The sequence below is a fragment of the Ovis aries genome, chromosome 15 (genome assembly GCF_016772045.2).
Source record: "Ovis aries strain OAR_USU_Benz2616 breed Rambouillet chromosome 15, ARS-UI_Ramb_v3.0, whole genome shotgun sequence".
NCBI lineage: Eukaryota > Metazoa > Chordata > Mammalia > Artiodactyla > Bovidae > Ovis > Ovis aries.
The window spans coordinates 61,140,687-61,160,243 of NC_056068.1; the positions used below are offsets into that span (position 1 = coordinate 61,140,687).

At 38.7% G+C, this 19,557-nt stretch overlaps 1 protein-coding gene across 1 annotated transcript in view; it reads left to right on the plus strand.

Moving 5' to 3' along the window:
• The window catches only part of ELP4 (elongator acetyltransferase complex subunit 4), a 240,986-nt gene that overhangs the window by 8,445 nt on the left and 212,984 nt on the right, over window positions 1–19,557 (plus strand). The gene's annotated exons all lie outside the window — the stretch shown is intronic.

The following is a 19,557-nucleotide window of genomic DNA, read 5'->3' on the forward strand; positions in this document are numbered from 1 at the left end:
ATGCCATGATCTTCATTTTCTGAATGTTGAGCTTTAAGCCAACTTTTTCACTCTCCTCTTACTTTCATCAAGAGGCTTTTAGTTCCTCCTCACTTTCTGCCATAAGGGTGGTGTCATCTGCATATCTGAGGTTATTGATATTTCTCCCGGCAATCTTGGTTCCAGCTTGTGTTTCTTCCAGTCCAGCATTTCTCATGATGTACTCTGCATAGAAGTTAAATAAGCAGGGTGACAATGTACAGCCTTGACGTACTCCTTTTCCTATTTGGAACCAGTCTGTTGTTCCATGTCCAGTTCTAACTGTTGCTTCCTGACCTGCATACAGATTTCTCAAGAGGCAGGTCAGGTGGTCTGTATTCCCATCTCTTTCAGAATGTTCCACAGTTTATTGTGATCACACAGTCAAAGGCTTTGGCATAGTCAATAAAGCAGAAATAGATGTTTTTCTGAAACTCTCTTGCTTTTTCCGTGATCCAGCGGATATTGGCAATTTGATCTCTGGTTCCTCTGCCTTTTCTAAAACCAGCTTGAACATCAGGAAGTTCACGGTTCATGTGTTGCTGAAGCCTGGCTTGGAGAATTTTGAGCATTACCTTACTAGCATGTGAGATGAGTGCAATTGTGCGCTAGTTTGAGCATTCTTTGTCATTGCCTTTCTTTGGGATTGGAATGAAAACTGACCTTTTCCAGTCCTGTGGCCACTGCTGAGTTTTCCAAATTTGCTGGCATATTGAGTGCAGCACTTTCACAGCATCATCTTTCAGGATTTGAAGTAGCTCTACTGGAATTCCATCACCTCCACTAGCTTTGTCTGTAGTGATGCTTTCTAAGACCTGCTTGACTTTACATTCCAGGATGTTTGGCTCTAGATGAGTGATCACACCATCGTGATTATCCGGGTTGTGAAGATCTTTTTGTACAGTTCTTCTGTGTATTCTTGCCATCTCTTCTTAATATCTTCTGCTTCTGTTAGGTCCATACCATTTCTGTCCCTTATCGAGCCCATCTTTGCATGAAATGTTCCCTTGGTATCTCTAATTTTCTTGAGATCTCTAGTCTTTCCCATTCTGTTGTTTTCCTCTATTTCTTTGCATTGATTGCTGAAGAAGGCTTTCTTATCTCTTCTTGGTATTCTTTGGAACTCTGCATTCAGATACTTATATCTTTCCTTTTCTTTTTGGCTTTTCGCTTCTCTTCTTTTCACAGCTATTTGTAAGGCTTCCCCAGACAGCCATTTTGGTTTTTTGCATTTCTTTTCCATGGGCATGGTCTTGATCCCTGTCTCCTGTACAATGTCACAAACCTCATTCCATAGTTCATCGGGCACTCTATCTATCAGATCTAGGCCCTTAAATCTATCTCACTTCCACTGTATAATCATAAGGGATTTGATTTAGGTCATACCTGAATGGTGTTTAACTTAAATCAAAATATTAATCTGAACTTGAACTGATTTAGAAAAATACATGTGAAAATATAGCTCTTATAATTAAAAAGTGTTCACAGTGCCTTGTCTTTCATTTGTTTCAAAAAGGCAAAAATAATGCCAATAGATTTTTTTTGAGAATCTCAGTATTTAGAGTGGGATTGTTACAGTGATTTATTTGATAATTTGATGTACACATAAGCCCATTGTATATGTCACAGATTTTTACCTTACTTGTCTTCTTATTCAAAGGAAAATGACAAGGATAAATCACATTTTTGTTCATCTTTAAAGCTGCCATACTTCTTACTTAAATATACATACATAACCCAATTTACCTTTGTTTTAAGTTTAGATCACAGAATGTTGGAATTGAAATAAATCTTGCCAGTTACATAATCCAAGTTCTCACCTGGCCATGAAACACTTTTCAGATACCAAACACCGTTTGAGTACAGATGATCCAGTTTAACAGGCCTCCCTGGTGGTTCAGACGGGAAAGAATCTGCCTGCAATGCAGCAGACTCAGGTTGGATCCCTGGGTCAAGAAGATCCCCTGGAGAAGGAAATGGCAACCCACTCCAGTATTCTTGTCTGGAAAATCCCAAGGATGGAGGAGCCTGGCAGGCTACAGACCATGGCATCTCAAAAGAGCTGGACACAACTGAACGACTTCACTTTCACTTTATCTACCTTAAAGGGCTCACTACTTCACCAGGCAAATCTTTGTTATTTGAAAATGTATGATTTATTAGAAAGTTCTTTATGTTAATGTTTAATTTGTACACCTGTGATGAGTTTGTTGTTCCTAGTTTTTTGTCCTCTGATACTCTTTCACCTGACACTCTTAAAATATTTTAAAATAACAATTTAATCACCTCAAATCTTCTCCAGACTAAATAGACATAGTTTCTTAAACTGGATTTTATGCATCGTGGTTGTCACACTCCTCATTCTCCTGGTTATTCTCTCATCGCACCTTCTGCTCTAGCATTGTCTTTTCGTGCACAGAACTGAATATACTCCAGATTTAGTATGCGTGTACGTGTGTTCAGTCATGTCCGTTTGTGATCCTCATTGACTGTAGCCTACCAGGCTAGGCTGTCCATGGGATTATCCTGGCAAGAATACTGGGGTGGGTTCCTGTCTCCTCTAGGGTATCTTCACTACTCAGGGATCGAACCTACATCTGTTTTGACTTCTGCATGGGGAGGCAGATTCTTTACCACTGAGCCGCCTGGGAAGGCTGAATTTAGTATGACCTATGCTTAATTCTAGAAGTGGTAGGAACTCAAATATTTCTACCTAAGTAATATACATAGAGGCATTCAGCACCTTGCTTTTTCTACTAAATATATGTTAGAAAAAAAAAAAAAAACAAAAAAAACATGGTCCACTGGGGAATGAAATGGCAAACCAGTTCGTATTCTTGCCTTGGGAACCCCATGAACAGTATGAAAAGGCAAATAGATACGACACTGAAAGATGAACTCCCCAGGTCTGTAGGTGGTCCATATGCTAGTGGAGAAGAGTAGAGAACTAACTCCAGAAAGAATGAACAGGTGGAGCCAAAGTGGAAAAAAAACATGCTGTTCTGGAGTCATGATGGGAGTAAAGGCCAATGCTGTAAAGAACAATACTGCATAGGAACCTGGAATGTTAGGTCCTTGAATCAGGGTAAATTGTGAGTGGTCAAACAAGAGATGGCAAGAGTGAACATTGACATTTTAGAATTCAGTGAACTAAAATGGACTGGAATGGGTGAATTTAATTCAGATAAAGGTTCTATCTACTACTGTGGGTAAGAATCCCTTAGAAGAAATGGAGTAGCCCTCATAGTCAACAAGAGAGTCTGATATGCAGTACTTGAGTGCAGTCTCAAAAAATAACAGAATTATCTCGGTCCTTTTCCAAGGCAAATCATTCAGTATCACAGTAATCCAAGAGTATGCCCAACCACTAATGCTGCAGAAGCTGAAGTTGACGGTTCTAGGAGGACCTATAAGACCTTCTAGAGCTAACACCAAAAATAGATATTCTTTTCAACATAGGAGACTGGAATCCAAACATAGGAGGTCAGGAGATACCTGGAGTAACAGGCAAATTTGTCCTTAGAGTAGAAAATGAAGCAGGACAAAGGCTAACAGAGTTTAGCCAAGAGAACACACTGCTCATAGCAAATACCCTCTTCCACCAACACAAGAGATGACAACATGTTGACACATAAACATCACCAGATGGTCAATACCAAAATCAGATTGATTATATTCTTTGCAGCTGAAGATGGAGAAGCTCTATACATTCAGCAAAAACAAGACTAGGAGCTGACTGTGGCTCATATCTTGAAGTCTTTGTCGTAAAATTCAGACGACCATTCAGGTATGACCTAAATCAAATACCTTATGATGATACAGTGGAAGTGACAAATAGATTCAAGGGATTAGTTTGGTAGAGTGCCTGAAGAACTACGGACAGAGTTTCGTGACATTGTACAGGAGGCAGTGGTCAAGATCATCCCAAAGAAAAAGAAATGCAAAAAGGCAAAATAGTTGTCTGAGGAGGCCTTACAAATAGCTGAGAAAAGAAGAGAAGCGAGAGGAAAAGGAGAAAAGGAAAGATATACTCATTTGAATGCAAAGTTCCAAAGAATAGCAAGGAGAGATGAGAAAGCCTTCCTCAGTGATCGATATAAAGACACAGAGGAAAATAATAGAATGGCAAAGACTAGAGATCTCTTGAAGAAAGTTACAGATACCAAGGGAACTTCTCATGCAAAGATGGGCACAATAAAGGACAGAAATGGTATGGACCTAACAGAAGCAGAAGACATTAAGAAAAGGTGGCAAGGATACACGGAAGTATACAAAAAAGATTTTCATAACCCAGATAATCACAATGTTGTGATCACCTACAGCCGGATATCCTGGAGTGTGAAGTCAAGTGGGCCTTAGGAAGCATCACTACAAACAAAGCTAGAGGAGATGATAGAATTCCAGCTGCGGTATTTCAAATCCTAAAAGATGATGTTGTGAAAGTGCTACACTCAATATGCCAGTAAATTTGGAAAACTCAGCAGTGGCCACAGGACTGGAATATGTCAGTCTTCATTCCTATCTCAAAGGCAATGCCAAAGAATATTCAAACTACCACTCAGTTGCACTCATCTCACATGCTAGCAAAGTAATGCTCAAAGTTCTCCAAGCCAAGCTTCAACAGTATGTGAAGAGAGAACTTCCAGATGTTCAAGCTGGATTTAGAAAATGCAAGGGAACCAGAGATCAAATTGCCAACATCCATTAAATCATCAAAAAAGCATGAGAGTTCCAGAGAAACATCTACTTTTGCTTTATTGACTATGCCAAAGACTTTGACTGTGTGGATCACAACAAACTGTGGAAAATTCTTAAGGAGATGGAAGTACCAGACCACCTTACCTGATTCCTAAGATATCTGTATGCAGGTCAAGAAGCAACAGTTAGAACCAGACAGGGAACAACAGACTGGTTCCAAATCGGGAAAGGAGTGTGTCAAGGCTATATAATGTCACCCTGCTTATTTAACTAATATGTAGAGTACATCATGTGAAATGCCAAGCTGAATGAACTACAAGCTGGAAACAAGAGAGCCAGGAGAAATATCAATAACCTCAGATATGCAGATGACACCACCCTTATGGCAGAAAGCAAAGAGGAACTGAAGAGCCTCTTGATGAAAGTGAAAGAAGAAAGTGAAAAAGCTGGCTTAAAAGTCAACATTCAAAAAAACGAAGATCATGACATCCGATCCCATCACTTCACGGCAAAGAGATGGGGAAACAATGGAAACAGTGATAGACTTTATTTTCTTGGGCTCTAAAATCACCACAGATGGTGACTGCAGCCATGAAATTAAAAGGTGCTTGCTGCTTGGAAGAAAAGCTATGATCAACCTAGACAGCATATTAAAAAAGCAGAGATATTACTTTGCCAACAAAGGTCCATCTAGTCAAAGCTGTGGTTTTTCCAGTAGTCATGTATGGATGTGAGAGTTGGACTTTAAAGAAAGCTGAGCACCAAAGAATTGATGCTTTTGAACTGTGGTGTTGGAGAAGACTCTTGAGAGTCCCTTGGACTGCAAGGAGATCCAACCAGTCCATCCTAAAGGAAATTAGTCCTAAATATTCATTGGATGAACTGAAATTGAAGCTGAAACTCCAATACTTTGGCCACCTAATATGAAGAACTGTCTCACTGAAAAGACCCTGATACTGGCAAGGATTGAAGGCAGGAGAAGAACGGGACGACAGTGGATGAGATGGTTGCATGGCATCACTGACTTGATGGACATGAGTTGAGTAAACTCTGGGAGTTGGTGACGGACAGGCAAGCCTGATGTGATGCAGTCCATGGGGCTGCAAAGAGTTGTATGTGACCGAGCAACCGGACTGAGCTGATATTTTAGAAATCAGTCCCTGTGCATTCTTATAAGTATCTCTCATTGTTCTTGACAACTGAATAGGAATTCACTGTATGGTTGTGCCATAATTTTCTTATAATTTTCTCTACTGATAAGGTTAACTCATTATCTTCTGTTACGAACAATCCTATTGTACAAATCTTATATGTTTAAGGTTTGCATGTATGAATAAGTATCTATAGAATAAGTTCCAAAATACAGGCTTGCTTAAGAGAAAGAAAGAAAGCGAAGTTGCTCAGTCATGTCTGACTCTTTGCGACCCCATGGACTGTAGCCTACCAGGCTTCTCTGTCCATGGGATTTTCCAGGCAAGAGTACTGGAGTGGGTTGCCATTTCCTTCTCCAGGGGATCTTCCCGACCCAGGGATCAAACCCGAGCACCAGGGAAGCCCCCAAGCATGTGAAATTGTTTTAGTAACTAGATTGCTCTCCCAAGAGGTTATACTACCTGATACTTCAGTCAGCTGTTATAACTAGGTCGGTCACCTTCACCCTTAACATTGTTGTACATTATCAAGGATTTTAATCTTTATCAGTCCAAATAGGTGAAAAGTGGAGAATTGAATTTCTTGATTTGAACCGGAAATTTTGTCTTTAATGTACAAAAATATAATGAGTTATTATAGTGGTTTAAAAAATATGCAAGTGAATTTTTATCCTTTTCTCCAGGGAAACATGTGTGAATGATACTAGGAATCCAGTGATGATTGATAATCATTCAAACAATTTTCATTGAACACCCACTCACATGCTAGATACTGAGGTTAGAAATATGAGTGAGTTATTCTCTTTCCATAAGGAAGAGATATAAGTAAAGCAAATAATTATAACATAAGTTAATATGATCATACATATGTTTCCTGTTAATATATTTTATGGTTGGTTGTAATTGTACAAGGAATTCCTGTTGATTTTTGTATGTCAATCTTATAACCAGCATCTTTTGAATTGTTTATAGATTCACTTGAATGTTAAGTAGGCAGTCATCTTCCGCAAACATTGGAGATGTTATTTCGTAACAGATTCTGGTGTTTTAAGAGTGAGTGCATCCATAACAAACATAAAATAAATATATGGTAGTGGCTTTCAAACCAGGAAGTAGGCAAGGCTGCAAGGATTTTGAGGAGTAATATTAGGAACTTGAGTCACTATAAACAGATTGTTAGTAGAACTCTGTAGTTTGAGGACACTGCCAATGAGAATGAAAAGGAAGAAGATGCCTATTACTGAAAGCTGGCGGAAGGGGATACTGATTGTACAGTGGCAGAAAGCTTAGTGGTGACATTGGCAGTTACGTGGAAACAACACACGCCTAATGAAGCTGGTGATCTAACTGAGGAGATTTTTTTTTCAATAATAAGTAATAAAGGAAAACTCAAATAAGAATAACCAAAGTACAGTGACGGATTTTTTTTTAAAGTCTATCTATGATGAAGTATCAGTTCACCAAGTATTACACTGGGTATTCAATAACTATTTATTGAATTAGTAATTGAACAAAACAATACAGCAAGTATAAAGCAAAGGCCGCCTTTGTAGAGTCCAGTCTTTCCATAAAGCTGATATTCTGAATCATCTCATTATTGTTTTTGCACTACTATCATTTTCTCAGTGTATAAGATTTTTAAAGATATGTATAACTTAAGTAAACTTAGATTCATGTTGATATTTGCTGGAAACCAGTGCAATACTGGTCAATGTTTGGTAGAAACTAATGCAATTTCCCTTCAATTAAAAATAAAGAAATTTTAAAAAAATTTTAAGTAAACCTAGTTTTATTATGTTACCTTGTTTTTTTCCTCAGAAATCTTAAAATTTGAAAGCATTTTTACATTTCTTTGACAGATTAGATTAACAGAAGGAGTCTTATCTACTAGGTTTTCTACTTTTCTCCATTTTCAAGTCACATATACAGTAGATGAACTCTGCCTTAAGAAAGGGTGAGTGGACTAAATCTAAGCCAAGTGTGAAGATTTAAGGTCAGAGGTTAGGAGCTTAGGGCATTACTGTATGCTTGTCACTCAAAGATTTTTTAAAATTCTGCAAATAAGGAAAATTCCTTGTAGCTCAGTTGGTAAAGAATCTGCCTGCCCCATACAGAAGACCTGGGTTCAGTTCCTGGGTCGGGAAGATCCCCTGGAGACGGAAATGGCAACCCACTCCAGTATTCTTGCCTGGAGAATCCTATGGACAGAGGAGCCTGGCAGGCTATAGTCCATGGGGTCGCAAGAGTCGGACACGACTTAGTGACTAAACTACCACCACCACCACAGTATGAAGATGATTTTCATTAACTAAAAACTTTTCACTATAGGCTGTGAATATTTCTAATAATTTTCTCATTTACCAAGACAGTTATGTGTACCAGTGTGTACATGCGCTTGTGTGTGGGGTAACAGAGTAATGGGTTTACAGTTTCAGAAGCAAGGTAACTGAGGAAGCTGGAGACAGTGAGCACTGCCAGAAAACCCATGATAGGTCCATTTTACACCTTGGGAATGCAGCAGAAATGAATATGAATATGTAAAAGGCCATTCTCTGAGGAATAACTGAGGGACTCCTACCTGTACTTTGAAAACCAAATATTGCGTTTTCTTAAAACATGTTTCATTCTTTAGCACTGAAAAAGATTTTGAGATGTTTTATGTTTAGATAGCTTTCTGACAGTCTGGTTCACATGTGAATTTGGCACACCTGAAAAGTATCAAAAGTGAAAGCATAGCATAAATATTTAAAGTTCACACAGCTTCTTTTTACATAAAGGATGTTGAGCTATATGTGCAGATATGAAGCATCAAAGAGATGTAATAGAAATCAGTAAAAAAGATACAAGTTATGTGACATTTAAGAATGCATTATTTTCATCTCCTAGATTAATTATGTAATTCTCATTCTAGAAATAAGAGATGAGTGATATGCTCTTAAACAATGAATCACAACTACCTATGTGTGTACTTCTGTGTTAGTTACCTATTTCTGCGTAACAATATTAACAGAAACTTAACTAGCCTGAAAAGAACACACATTTATTATCTCTCAATTTCTGGGTCCTCTGCAAGCAGACAGTCTAGGAGTGAGTCAGGGCTGGGTTCTCACTGAAGGTTTGGCAGAGGATGGATCTCTTTCAATCTCCCGGGGTGATTGACCACATTCAGTTCTTGCTGTCAGCCAGAGGCACTCTCTCACAACATGGCATCTTATTTCTTCAAGACGAGTAAGGGAGACAGTCTCTCAGTGTGACAGATGTTACAGTTTTATGTAACAGAAGTGATGTACCATCACCTTTGCCATATTCTTTGGGTTCAAAGCAAGTTAAAGGTTCCACCCACATTCAAAGAGAAGAGCTTACACAAAGGCACATACCAGGGAAGAGGGTTATGGGGATCACCTTAGAATCTGTCATACTTTTCCTAGTTTTAATTTGTTATTATTTCATACAATTACAAAAACTAAGCAGTCCCAATATATCTCTCACAGGAGAGTATAGTATTTTCTCATCAGTTGTCTTCCAGCTCTTTGAATTTGCTGAGCTGTGTTTTCCTTTTACATCATGTAATAAATTCTGAGCATTTTCCTTATGGTACACAAGTTGGTTAACTACAACCTGTTGCCTGGAGCTTTATCTATAAAGGTTTATTGAAACATAATCATACTCTATTCATTTATACATTCTAACTTTTTTATTTTTTGCACTTACAAGGGCAGAGCTAAGTAGATTCAACAGAGACTGTATAGTTCACAAGTCTGAAATATTTATCCTTCTCTTTAGGAAACAGCTTGCCAATTTCTATTTTGTATGATTATATCTTGTGTTTTCCTTAATTTATGTTATAGTAGTAAAACATGTTAGAAGACTAAAATAAGACAAACTGAACTGTTATCAGTAGAGTTCTTTGGGGGAAAAAACTACCCAACCTTTTGTCCTAAAGCATTTGAACGACTACTGCATGTTCAACACTGTTGGAGAATATGCATCTTGGTTTTTAGCCTTGGTGAACTTAAACTGGCTGTTGGTTGCATGTGGAATAACTATAAAGAATACGTATATAATGTGCAGATATTTTTGGAGGCCCAAGAGATATGTTGTTTAGTTGCTGAGTCATGTCTTACTCTATGACCCCATTGTAGCCCGCCAGCCTCCTCTGTCCATGGAATTTTCCAGGCTGAAATACTGAAGTGCATCACCATCTCCTTCTCCAAGGAATGTTCCCCACCTAGGGATCGAACCCAAATGTCCTGCATTAGCAGGCAGATTAGTTACCATTGAGCCACTGAAGAAGCCCTGCAAGGGGTGTGGAAAAGTTTAAACTGAATCAAAATATGGACAAAAGTTGAGGGGAGGTGAAGGGAGATGAGTATTCATCTGTAAACTATATAAACACATGCATAGGAGAGAGGATATCAGCAGAGTATATTCCTGTAGTAAAGAGGCAAAAGCGATTCTGGAGAGCATATTAATTTAGAACTAGTCAGAGGGAAAGTTTGGCCAACTTTTCCTGAGACAGACTTAGGGAAATACTGCCTACTTGTAGCGTTCAGACTGTGAAACTTCAGAACCCATGTACCAGCTCCTCTAATTGCAGTGTGCAGGGCTCAGGCTGTTGTTACCTTTTATCCACCAGATCCATCATGCTTCACTTCCTAATTACTGTCGGTCATTGTCCAAAAATTAGGTGGTTCTAATGATCTTACCTTCTCTGTTACTTTTATCTTCATAATATTTGGTATTTTTTTCTCTGTAGACTCAATTTCCTAGTATTCCACTCATTTCTAAACCTTTCCAGTTTGCCTTCTGTAACACCCATTTCATGCAAAACACACTCTTAATATCTTTAAATCTTACTATTAAATATTCTATTAAAACATCTAACATTAAGTGAAGATTTACTGTGTGCTGGCATCATACTAAGTCCTTAATGTGTATTTTATCATTTGATTTAACAATAGTCAGATGAGGTGTCTATGTGTTACAGAAGATGAGATTTTGAGGGAAGCCAAGTAACTTATCGAAGGTCATGCACCTAGTAGCTGAGATGCACAATCAAGTTTTTCTGACATTAAATCATTTTATACTAAAACCTGATAACTCATCTTAAAAATTCTTTCTGGAATGAGTTATTAATCTTTAGTTATTCTTCTTCTATACCATCTTATTGCTGTCATGTACTGACTTCCAAGCTATTTCTGTCATTTATTAGAGATGATCATGATCTTCAACCTCAAGAAGGCATTGAACGTTGGCCAGTAACTTTTTGTGTACACTAATCACCTCCTTTTCATTTGCATTAACCTCAGTGGCCTTTTAAAACTCTTTTGTCCTCAAACATCAGATAGCACCACTTTCTCCTTCTTTTCCTGGAATGACTTATTTCATGCAGAAGAGTCTGTCTCATAATAAACAACTTCCCACCATCAATCCTAAAAGCTTAGCTCTATTCACAAATAGAAAGATGGGATGTGTCTTCTGTTAGAGAGTCATCCTTGCAACCTGCACTTTAGATCTTTTCTCCTATTACCTTTCGAAGTACCTGGCAATATAAATTTTCATTTCTTATCACTACTACCTTTAAGTTCTTTTCTATGTGCACTTGTTTTTCAAAGGAAGAAGTTCTTCCCCCTTAACCCTGACTCTCTAATTAACTGCTTTTTCTCTTCCCTTTTATAGCCAAGCCTGTTGAATAGTCTGTAACACTTCTTGTGTGTTTTAGTAATATTTCAGTCATTGCTCAGTCTATTTTAGGCACTACCACTTCACTAAAACTACCTTAGCTAGAGACACTGAAGACTTTCTCACAGCTAAACCCAGAAGATACCTCTTAGTCCTATTCCTTCTTTTTTTTTAACTTTTTAATTGAAGTATAGTTGATTTACAGTATTATGTTCTTTCTGGTGTACAGCACAGGAGTTCATATGTATATATTTTTTCCATTAAGGTTGTTATAAGCTATTGAATATAGTTCCCTGTGCTATTCACTAGAACCTTGTTGTTATCTGTTTTATATATAGTAATTTGTATCTGCTAATCCCAAACTCTTAATTTATTCCTGCCCCCTCTTTCTCCTTTGACAACTGTGTTTGTTTCTGTGTCTGTGAGTCTGTTTCTACTTTGTTAATAAGTTCATTTGTGTCATATTTTAGATTTCACATATAAGTGGACTAATCATATATTTATCTTTCTGACCTACTTGACTGTATGTTAATCTCTAGGTCCATCCCTCTTGCAAATGGCACTGTTTCATTTTTTGTTGTGGCTGAGTAGTATTCCATGATACATACGTCCCACGTCTTCTTTATCTGTTCGTCTGTTGATGGACACTAAGGTTGCTTCAGTGTCTTGGCTATTGTAAATAGTGCTGCTGTCAGCTTTGGGGTGCATGTATCTTTTCGAATTGAGAATTTTCTCTAAAACATATGTCCAGGAGTGGGATTGCTGCGTTATATGGCAACTCTGCTTTTAGTTTTTTAAGAAAACTCCATACTGTTATCCATAGTGGCTGTACCAACTTATATTCCGACCAGTAGTGTAGGAGGGTCCCCTTTCTCCACACCTTCTCCTGCATTTATAATTTATAGGGTTTTTAATGATGACCATTCTGACCAGTGTGAGGTATTATGTGACTGTATTTTTGATTCACATTTTTCTAATAATGAGCAAAGTTGAGCATCTTTTCACGTGGCTTTTGACCATCTGTATGTCTTTAGAGAAATATCTATTTAGGTCTTCTGCCCATTTTTCAATTGGGTTGTTTGCTTTTTTTGTTGTTGAGTTGTATGAGCTGTTTGTATATTTTGGAAATTAAGCCCTTGTCAGGCACGTTGTTTGCAAATATTTTCTCCCATTTCATAGATTGTCTTTTCATTTCATTTATGGTTTTCTTTGCTGTGCAAAAGCTTTTAAGTTTAATTAAATCCCATTTGTTTATTTTTGCTTTTATTTCTACTGCTTTGGAAAACCCAAGAAAACGTTGCTGTGATTTACGTCAGGGAATGTTTTTCTTATGTTCTCTTCTAGGAGTTTTGTGGGGTCATGTCTTATATTTAAATCTTTACACCATTTTGAATTTATTTTTGTGTACAGTGTGAGGTAACTGTACAGTGCCTTCTAACTTCATTGGTTTACATGTAGCCACCTAGCTTTCTTAACACCACTTGCTGAAGTGACTGGGTTTTCTCCATTATGCAATATATTCTTGCCTCCTTTGTTGAAGATTAATTGACTGTAGGTATGTGGGTTTACTTCTGGGCTCTCTGTTCTATCGCGTTGATCCACAGATCTGGTTTTGTGCCAGTGTCGCAGGGTTGTGATTACTTTCGCTCTGTAGTATTGTCTGAAGTCTCAGAAGGTTATGCCTCCAGCTTTGTTCTTTTTTCTCAGGATTCCTTTGGAAATTCAGGGTCTTTTATGGTTCCAAATATATTAGAGAATTATTTATTCTCTTTCTGTGAAAAATGTCATGGGTAATTTAAATCTATAGATTGCTTTGGATAATATGACCAATTTAACAATATTAATAATTCCAATTCAGGAGCATGGGTTATCTTCCCATTTCTTTGAATTATCCTCAGTTTCCTTTATCAATATTTTACAGTTCTCATCATATAGATCTTTCACCTCCTTGGTCAGGTTGATTCCTAAGTTCTCTTTGTTTTTGTCTGTTTGTTTTTGATGTGATTTTAAAAGGGCTTAAAAAAAATTTTTTTTCCCTTTCTGATATTTCTTTGTTAGTGTAAAGAAATGCAACACATTTCTGCATGTTGATCTTGTGTCCTGCTACCTTCTCAGCCCTCTTCCTCCTTGATCTCTTCAACAGTTAATGTGGGTTTTTTTTCTTTTATTAGACACTATTTTAATAACATATCAAAACACCTTGACTAATGAAGAAAGCCTTTTCCCCCAGCTTTGAACATTTTTTTAAACATTTTATAAGTTTTTTGTTGTTGTTGTTTTGGATTTTAATATATAAATACAGAAACCTATCTTGCCGGAACTGATGTCACACATGAACATCAACAGCTAAAATGTTCTCAAACAGAATACCCGAAAACAGGGGCAGCTGTACACATCCTTTTAGTCTTTTGTTTGTCTACGTTTTCTGGAAAAAAGAAAAGAAAATACACAGGGGTCTAGGAAAAACGTTCAGGCATTTTTGCAGGACACTTGTGATTGTTAAATCCTCTGAACTAACCAGAACCAGGAGGGAAGTGGGAAGGAGAAATGGCAAGAAGGGGGAGAAGATCCTGATGCACTCGTTTTTGGCAACGAAGTCAAGATATCAGGGTCCCCGGGGGAGAAAAGTACAAAATCAAGCCAGAAAAATGGGGGGGGCTGGATCACACAAACAAAAAACCCAAGGCAGAGTGGTTGATGGAGAGGCCGCTGGGTGCTGGGCACAGGTGGGCTGTGAGCTCACTCCATGCCCTCGGGACTTAAGTGGCCAGAACCCGGCTCTTTTCCTTTGTCACTGAGTGGGTTCTGGCTGAGCAGCAGACAGCAATCATTGAGAGGAGTCAGCAAGCAAGCCCAGCAGGGTCAGTCCTCAGGGTGTTCTGGACAAGATCTGTTCACTTCAAACCACGAATCTGTGCAACTTTTGTGATAAATGCACAGGCAGGGCAGCCTGGCTATTGTGATGTGGCACTCTTTCCTTGAAGTACTCACTTCCTTTGGATTCTATTAAAATACTCGGTTCTGGTTTTCCTTCTATCCCTCTCTTCGTGTTTTTCAGACTCCCTTTGCTCTGCTCAAAATACAGACATGATATTCCCTTTTAGTGCTACATGCTCTTCCCTGAAGGTTAGTCCCTGGCACAACTAGGATGACCATGAGAAACCTCTCCTAATACAAGTAATCTGTAATATCCAGGCTTAGATACAGATGTTCAGTTGTGTCCGACTCTTTGTGACCCCATGGACTGCAACACGCCAGGCTTCCCTGTCCTTCACAATCTCCCAGAATTTGCTCAGACTCATATCTACTGAGTCAGTGATACCATCCAACAATCGCATCCTCTGTCATCCCCTTCTCCTCCCGGCTTCAATCTTTCCCAGCGTCAGGGTCTTTTGTCTTTTCAAATGAGTCAGTTCTTCGCATCAGGTATTGGAGCTTCGGCTTCAGCATCAGTCTTTCCAGTGAATATTCAGGACTGATTTCCTTAAGGATTGACAGGTTTGAGCTGCTTGCAGTCCAAAGAACTCTCAAGAGTCTTTTCCAACACTGCAATTCAAGAGCGTCAATTCTTCAGCACTCAGACTTCTTTGTGATCCCACTCTCACATCCATACATGACTATTGGAAAAACCATAGCTTTGACTAAGATAGTTCTTTGTCACCAAAGTAATGTCTCTGCTTTTTAATATGCTGTCTAGGCTTTTCATAGCTTTTCTTCCAAGGAGCAAGCATCATTTAATTTCATGGCTGCAGTCACAGTTCACAGTGATTTTGAAACCCAAGAAAATAAAGTCTGTCACTGTTTCCATTGCTTCCCCATCTACTTGCCGTGAAATGATGGGACTGCATGCCATGATCTTCATTTTTTGAATGTTGAGTTTAAGCCAGCTTTTTCGCTCTCCTCTTTCACCTTCTTCAAGAGGCTGTTCAGTTCCTCTTCTCTTTCTGCCATAAGGGTGGTGCCATCTGCGTATCTGAGTTTATTGATATTTCTTCCAGCAGTCTTGATTCCAGCGTGTGCTTCATCCAGCCCAGCATTTTGCATCATATGCCCTGCGTATTAGTTAAATAAGCAAGGTGACAATATACGGCCTTGACGTATTCTTTTCCCAGTTTGAAACCAGTCCATTTTTCCATGTCCAGTTCTAACTGTTGCTTCTTGACCTGCATACAGATTTCTCGTGAGGCAGGTCAGGTGGTCTGATATTTCCATCTCTTGAAGACTTTTGCACAGTTTGTTGTGATCCACACAGTCAAAGGCTTTAGCGTAATCAATGAAGCATCAGTTCAGTTCAGTCGCTCAGTCGTGTCCGACTCTTTGCGACCCCATGAATTGCAGCACGCCAGCCCTCCCTGTCCATCACCAACTCCTGGAGTTCACTCAGACTCACGTCCTTCGAGTCCGTGGTGCCATCCAGCCATCTCATCCTCTGTCATCCCCTTCTCCTCCTGCCCCCAATTCCTCCCAGCATCAGAGTCTTTTCCAATGAGTCAACTCTTCGCATGAGGTGGCCAAATTACTGGAGTTTCAGCTTCAGCATCATTCCTTCCAAAGAAATCCCAGGGCTGATCTCCTTTAGGATGGACTGGTTGGATCTCCTTGCAGTCCAAGGGACTCTCAAGAGTCTTCTCCAACACCACAGTTCAAATGCATCAATTCTTTGGCGCTCAACCTTCTTCACAGTCCAACTCTCACATCCATACATGACCACAGGAAAACCATAGCCTTGACTAGACAGACCTTAGTTGGCAAAGTAATGTCTCTGCTTTTGAATGTGCTATCTAGGTTGGGCATAACTTTTCTTCCAAGGAGTAAGCTTCTTTTAATTTCATGGCTGCAATCACCATCTGCAGTGATTTGGAGCCCAGAAAAATAAAGTCTGACACTGTTTCCCCATCTCTTTGCCATGAAGTGATGGGACCAGATGCCATGATCTTCGTTTTCTGAATGGTGAGCTTTAAGCCTACTTTCTCACTCTCCTCTTTCACTTTCATCAAGAGGCTTTTTAGTTCCTCTTCCCTTTCTGCCATAAGGGTGGTGTCATCTACATATCTGACATTATTGATATTTCTCCCGGCAATCTTGATTCCAGCTTGTGTTTCTTCCAGTCCAGCGTTTCTCATGATGTACTCTGCATAGAAGTTAAATAAGCAGGGTGACAATATACAGCCTTGACATACTCCTTTTCCTATTTGGAACCAATCTGTTGTTCCATGTCCAGTTCTAACTGTTGCTTCCTGACCTGCATACAGATTTCTCAAGAGGCAGGTCAGGTGATCTGGTATTCCCATCTCTCTCAGAATTTTCCACAGTTTATTGTGATCCACACAGTCAAAGGCTTTGGCATAGTCAATAAAGCAGAAATAGATGTTTTTCTGGAACTCTCATAAGTAGATGTTTTTCTGGAATTCTCCTGCTTTTTCTATGATCCGTAAAGGTGTAGCATACATTTAGAAATGCAGAGATAATATCCAGCTTCCTATTCATCATTTTCTCTGGAATATCTTGCATGCACTTCAAAATCAACGTGTCTATAGCTAAACTCACAGTCTTCCCTTATTTTCCAATTCTACTCCATTCCAAATCTATTACTCTTCCTCTCAACCATCCGTGGATTATTATTCAACCTACTAAGTGACACATGCCAGAGGCCTGAGTGATGAACTTCTCTCTCACATTCTACATACCCATTAATTAGTAAACGTTGAAAGTTTTCAGCCTTTTTGTTTGTGTTTATAAACTCTGTCTATGTCTCTCCAATCTTGCTGCCATAACTCTGACTATAATCAATACCTCTCCCTGAGATTATTATTATAAAAGCTCCATAGGTCGTCCCAAGTGTTCTCTTGGGCAGTCCATCTTTATACTGTAGCCTGAGTGAACTTTCTGATATGAAAATCTGATCATGATCCTTGCTTAGGACCTTTTTGTGTTCTCTGTGGATCTTAACATAAAGTCCAGAGACCTTTATATATGATCTGCCTCTTCTGATTCACTTTAGCCTTTTATCTTCTCACCTCCTTCCTCAAGCTTTGTATTTATTTCCCTAAGCTTTTAATTCCATCAAAGTGCCATTCTCTCACCTCTTTACAGGCCTTTGCTTAAGTTCTTTCTTGTTGCCTCTTTTTTCCTAACTCTTAATCATCTTTTAGTGAAAGAAAACTCCGCTTAAGTATTTCTTCCAGAAAGTCACCCTTAACTGTTGCTTTCCTTCTTCTCATCCCCAATGAGTAGTATTCCTCCTATATAAATACTCCTGTAGTGTTCTTTATTTACTTTCTCATGACACTTCTACTTTACTGAGAAAACCTGATCGTGTATTATATTCAGGAGACTGACAGTAAGCACTGTAATCAAGGGGACTGTATACAGGCACAGTGAATGAACGAGTGCATGAATAAATGAATGATATGACAGGCTGGCTAAAAATAATTTATAATGGTTAGAAATGTGTAATCATGGAGTATTTTGAGTAACTAAGACAGATTATGAAGGATGCCCTGCAGGAATAAAGTAAAAAACTTGAAGTGATTAAAGTACTCATTGCCCTAATGTGAAGATGAGGTGAGGTTTGTTACTATGCTTTTAAGACTTTAATCATACATTTACTGTCATATTTTGATGGGATAACAACAGAAACTAGCTTTTCTATTTCTGCATTTCATTATGTATATGAGTCTAAATGTTAAACTAACTTCGCTTACTGTGTGATATGAATTATCATTTCCATTTTTCTTCTTTTAATAGGACCCTCAAAAGAATGTTGATGTCTGCTTCTGTGTTATATAAATGTGTGGGAGATGTTGGGGAGAGAGTCGGTAGGATGATTCCAAAATTTTTGGCAGAGAAATTTTGGAGTTAATACCATTAGATAAAGTCAGGAAAGGAGGAATGAGCAAATACTGAGGTAAAGTAATGAATTCAGTTTAAACACAGTGAATTTTATGTTCCCAGTAGCTCTACCTAGTAGAGAGTTGGATATTTGGGTATTAAATTAAGGCTAGAGAAAAATATTTGGGATTCCTAAACATTATTGACTTCCCTGTTGGCTCAGATGGTAAAGCGTCTGCCTACAATGTGGGAGACCTGGGTTCGATCCCTGGGTCGGGAAGACCCCCTGGAGAAGGAAATGGCAATCCACTCCAGTACTCTTGCCTGGAAAATCCCGTGGGCACAGGAGCCTGGTAGGCTGCAGTCCATGGGGTCGCAGAGAGTCGAACACAACTGAGTGACTTCACTTTCACTTTTTACTTTCATGCAATGGAGAAGGAAATGGCAACCCACCCCAGTGTTCTTGCCTGGAGAATCCCAGGGACGGGGGAGCCTGGTGGGCTGCCGTCTATGGGGCCTCACAGAGTCGGACATGACTGAAGCAAGTTAGCAGCAGCAGCAAGAGCTGCTGGTAGCAAACCTAGAGGAGAGACATTGGCATGGAGCAAAGTGAATTCTAAAAATAGTTTGAAAATGAAACAGGATTTTAGGCTTGGAGAGAAGGGTGAATTGCTGAGAGGGAGAGAAGAGGTATTAATAAATTCTGATATTCTAAAAACTGAAAGAAGACCACATTTGATGGAAGAAAACAATGAGTTTCTGTATTCTATCTTGGACATATGGGATTTAAAGCACTTTAATGCTTCTGTATTTAATAGTACAAAAGCCTTAAAGTGAGGTAAAAGTTCATATTGGGGAGATGACTAAATATTATAAATTATGAGACATAAATTTACTAGAATATTATGCCTCTTAAACATCATAGTTAGAAGACTATAATTCATGTGAGATTAAGTGGAAAAAGTGGGATACAAAATTCAATAATAATTGTAATCATCCTACTGTACAGCACAGGGAAGTATATTCAATATCCTGTGATAAACCATGATGGAAAAGAATATGAAAAAGAATATATACATATATAACTGAATCACTTTGCTGTACTCATAATTGTGGTGCACAGGCTTAGTTTCTCTGCAGCATGTGACATCTTCCTGGACCAGGGATCAAACCTGTG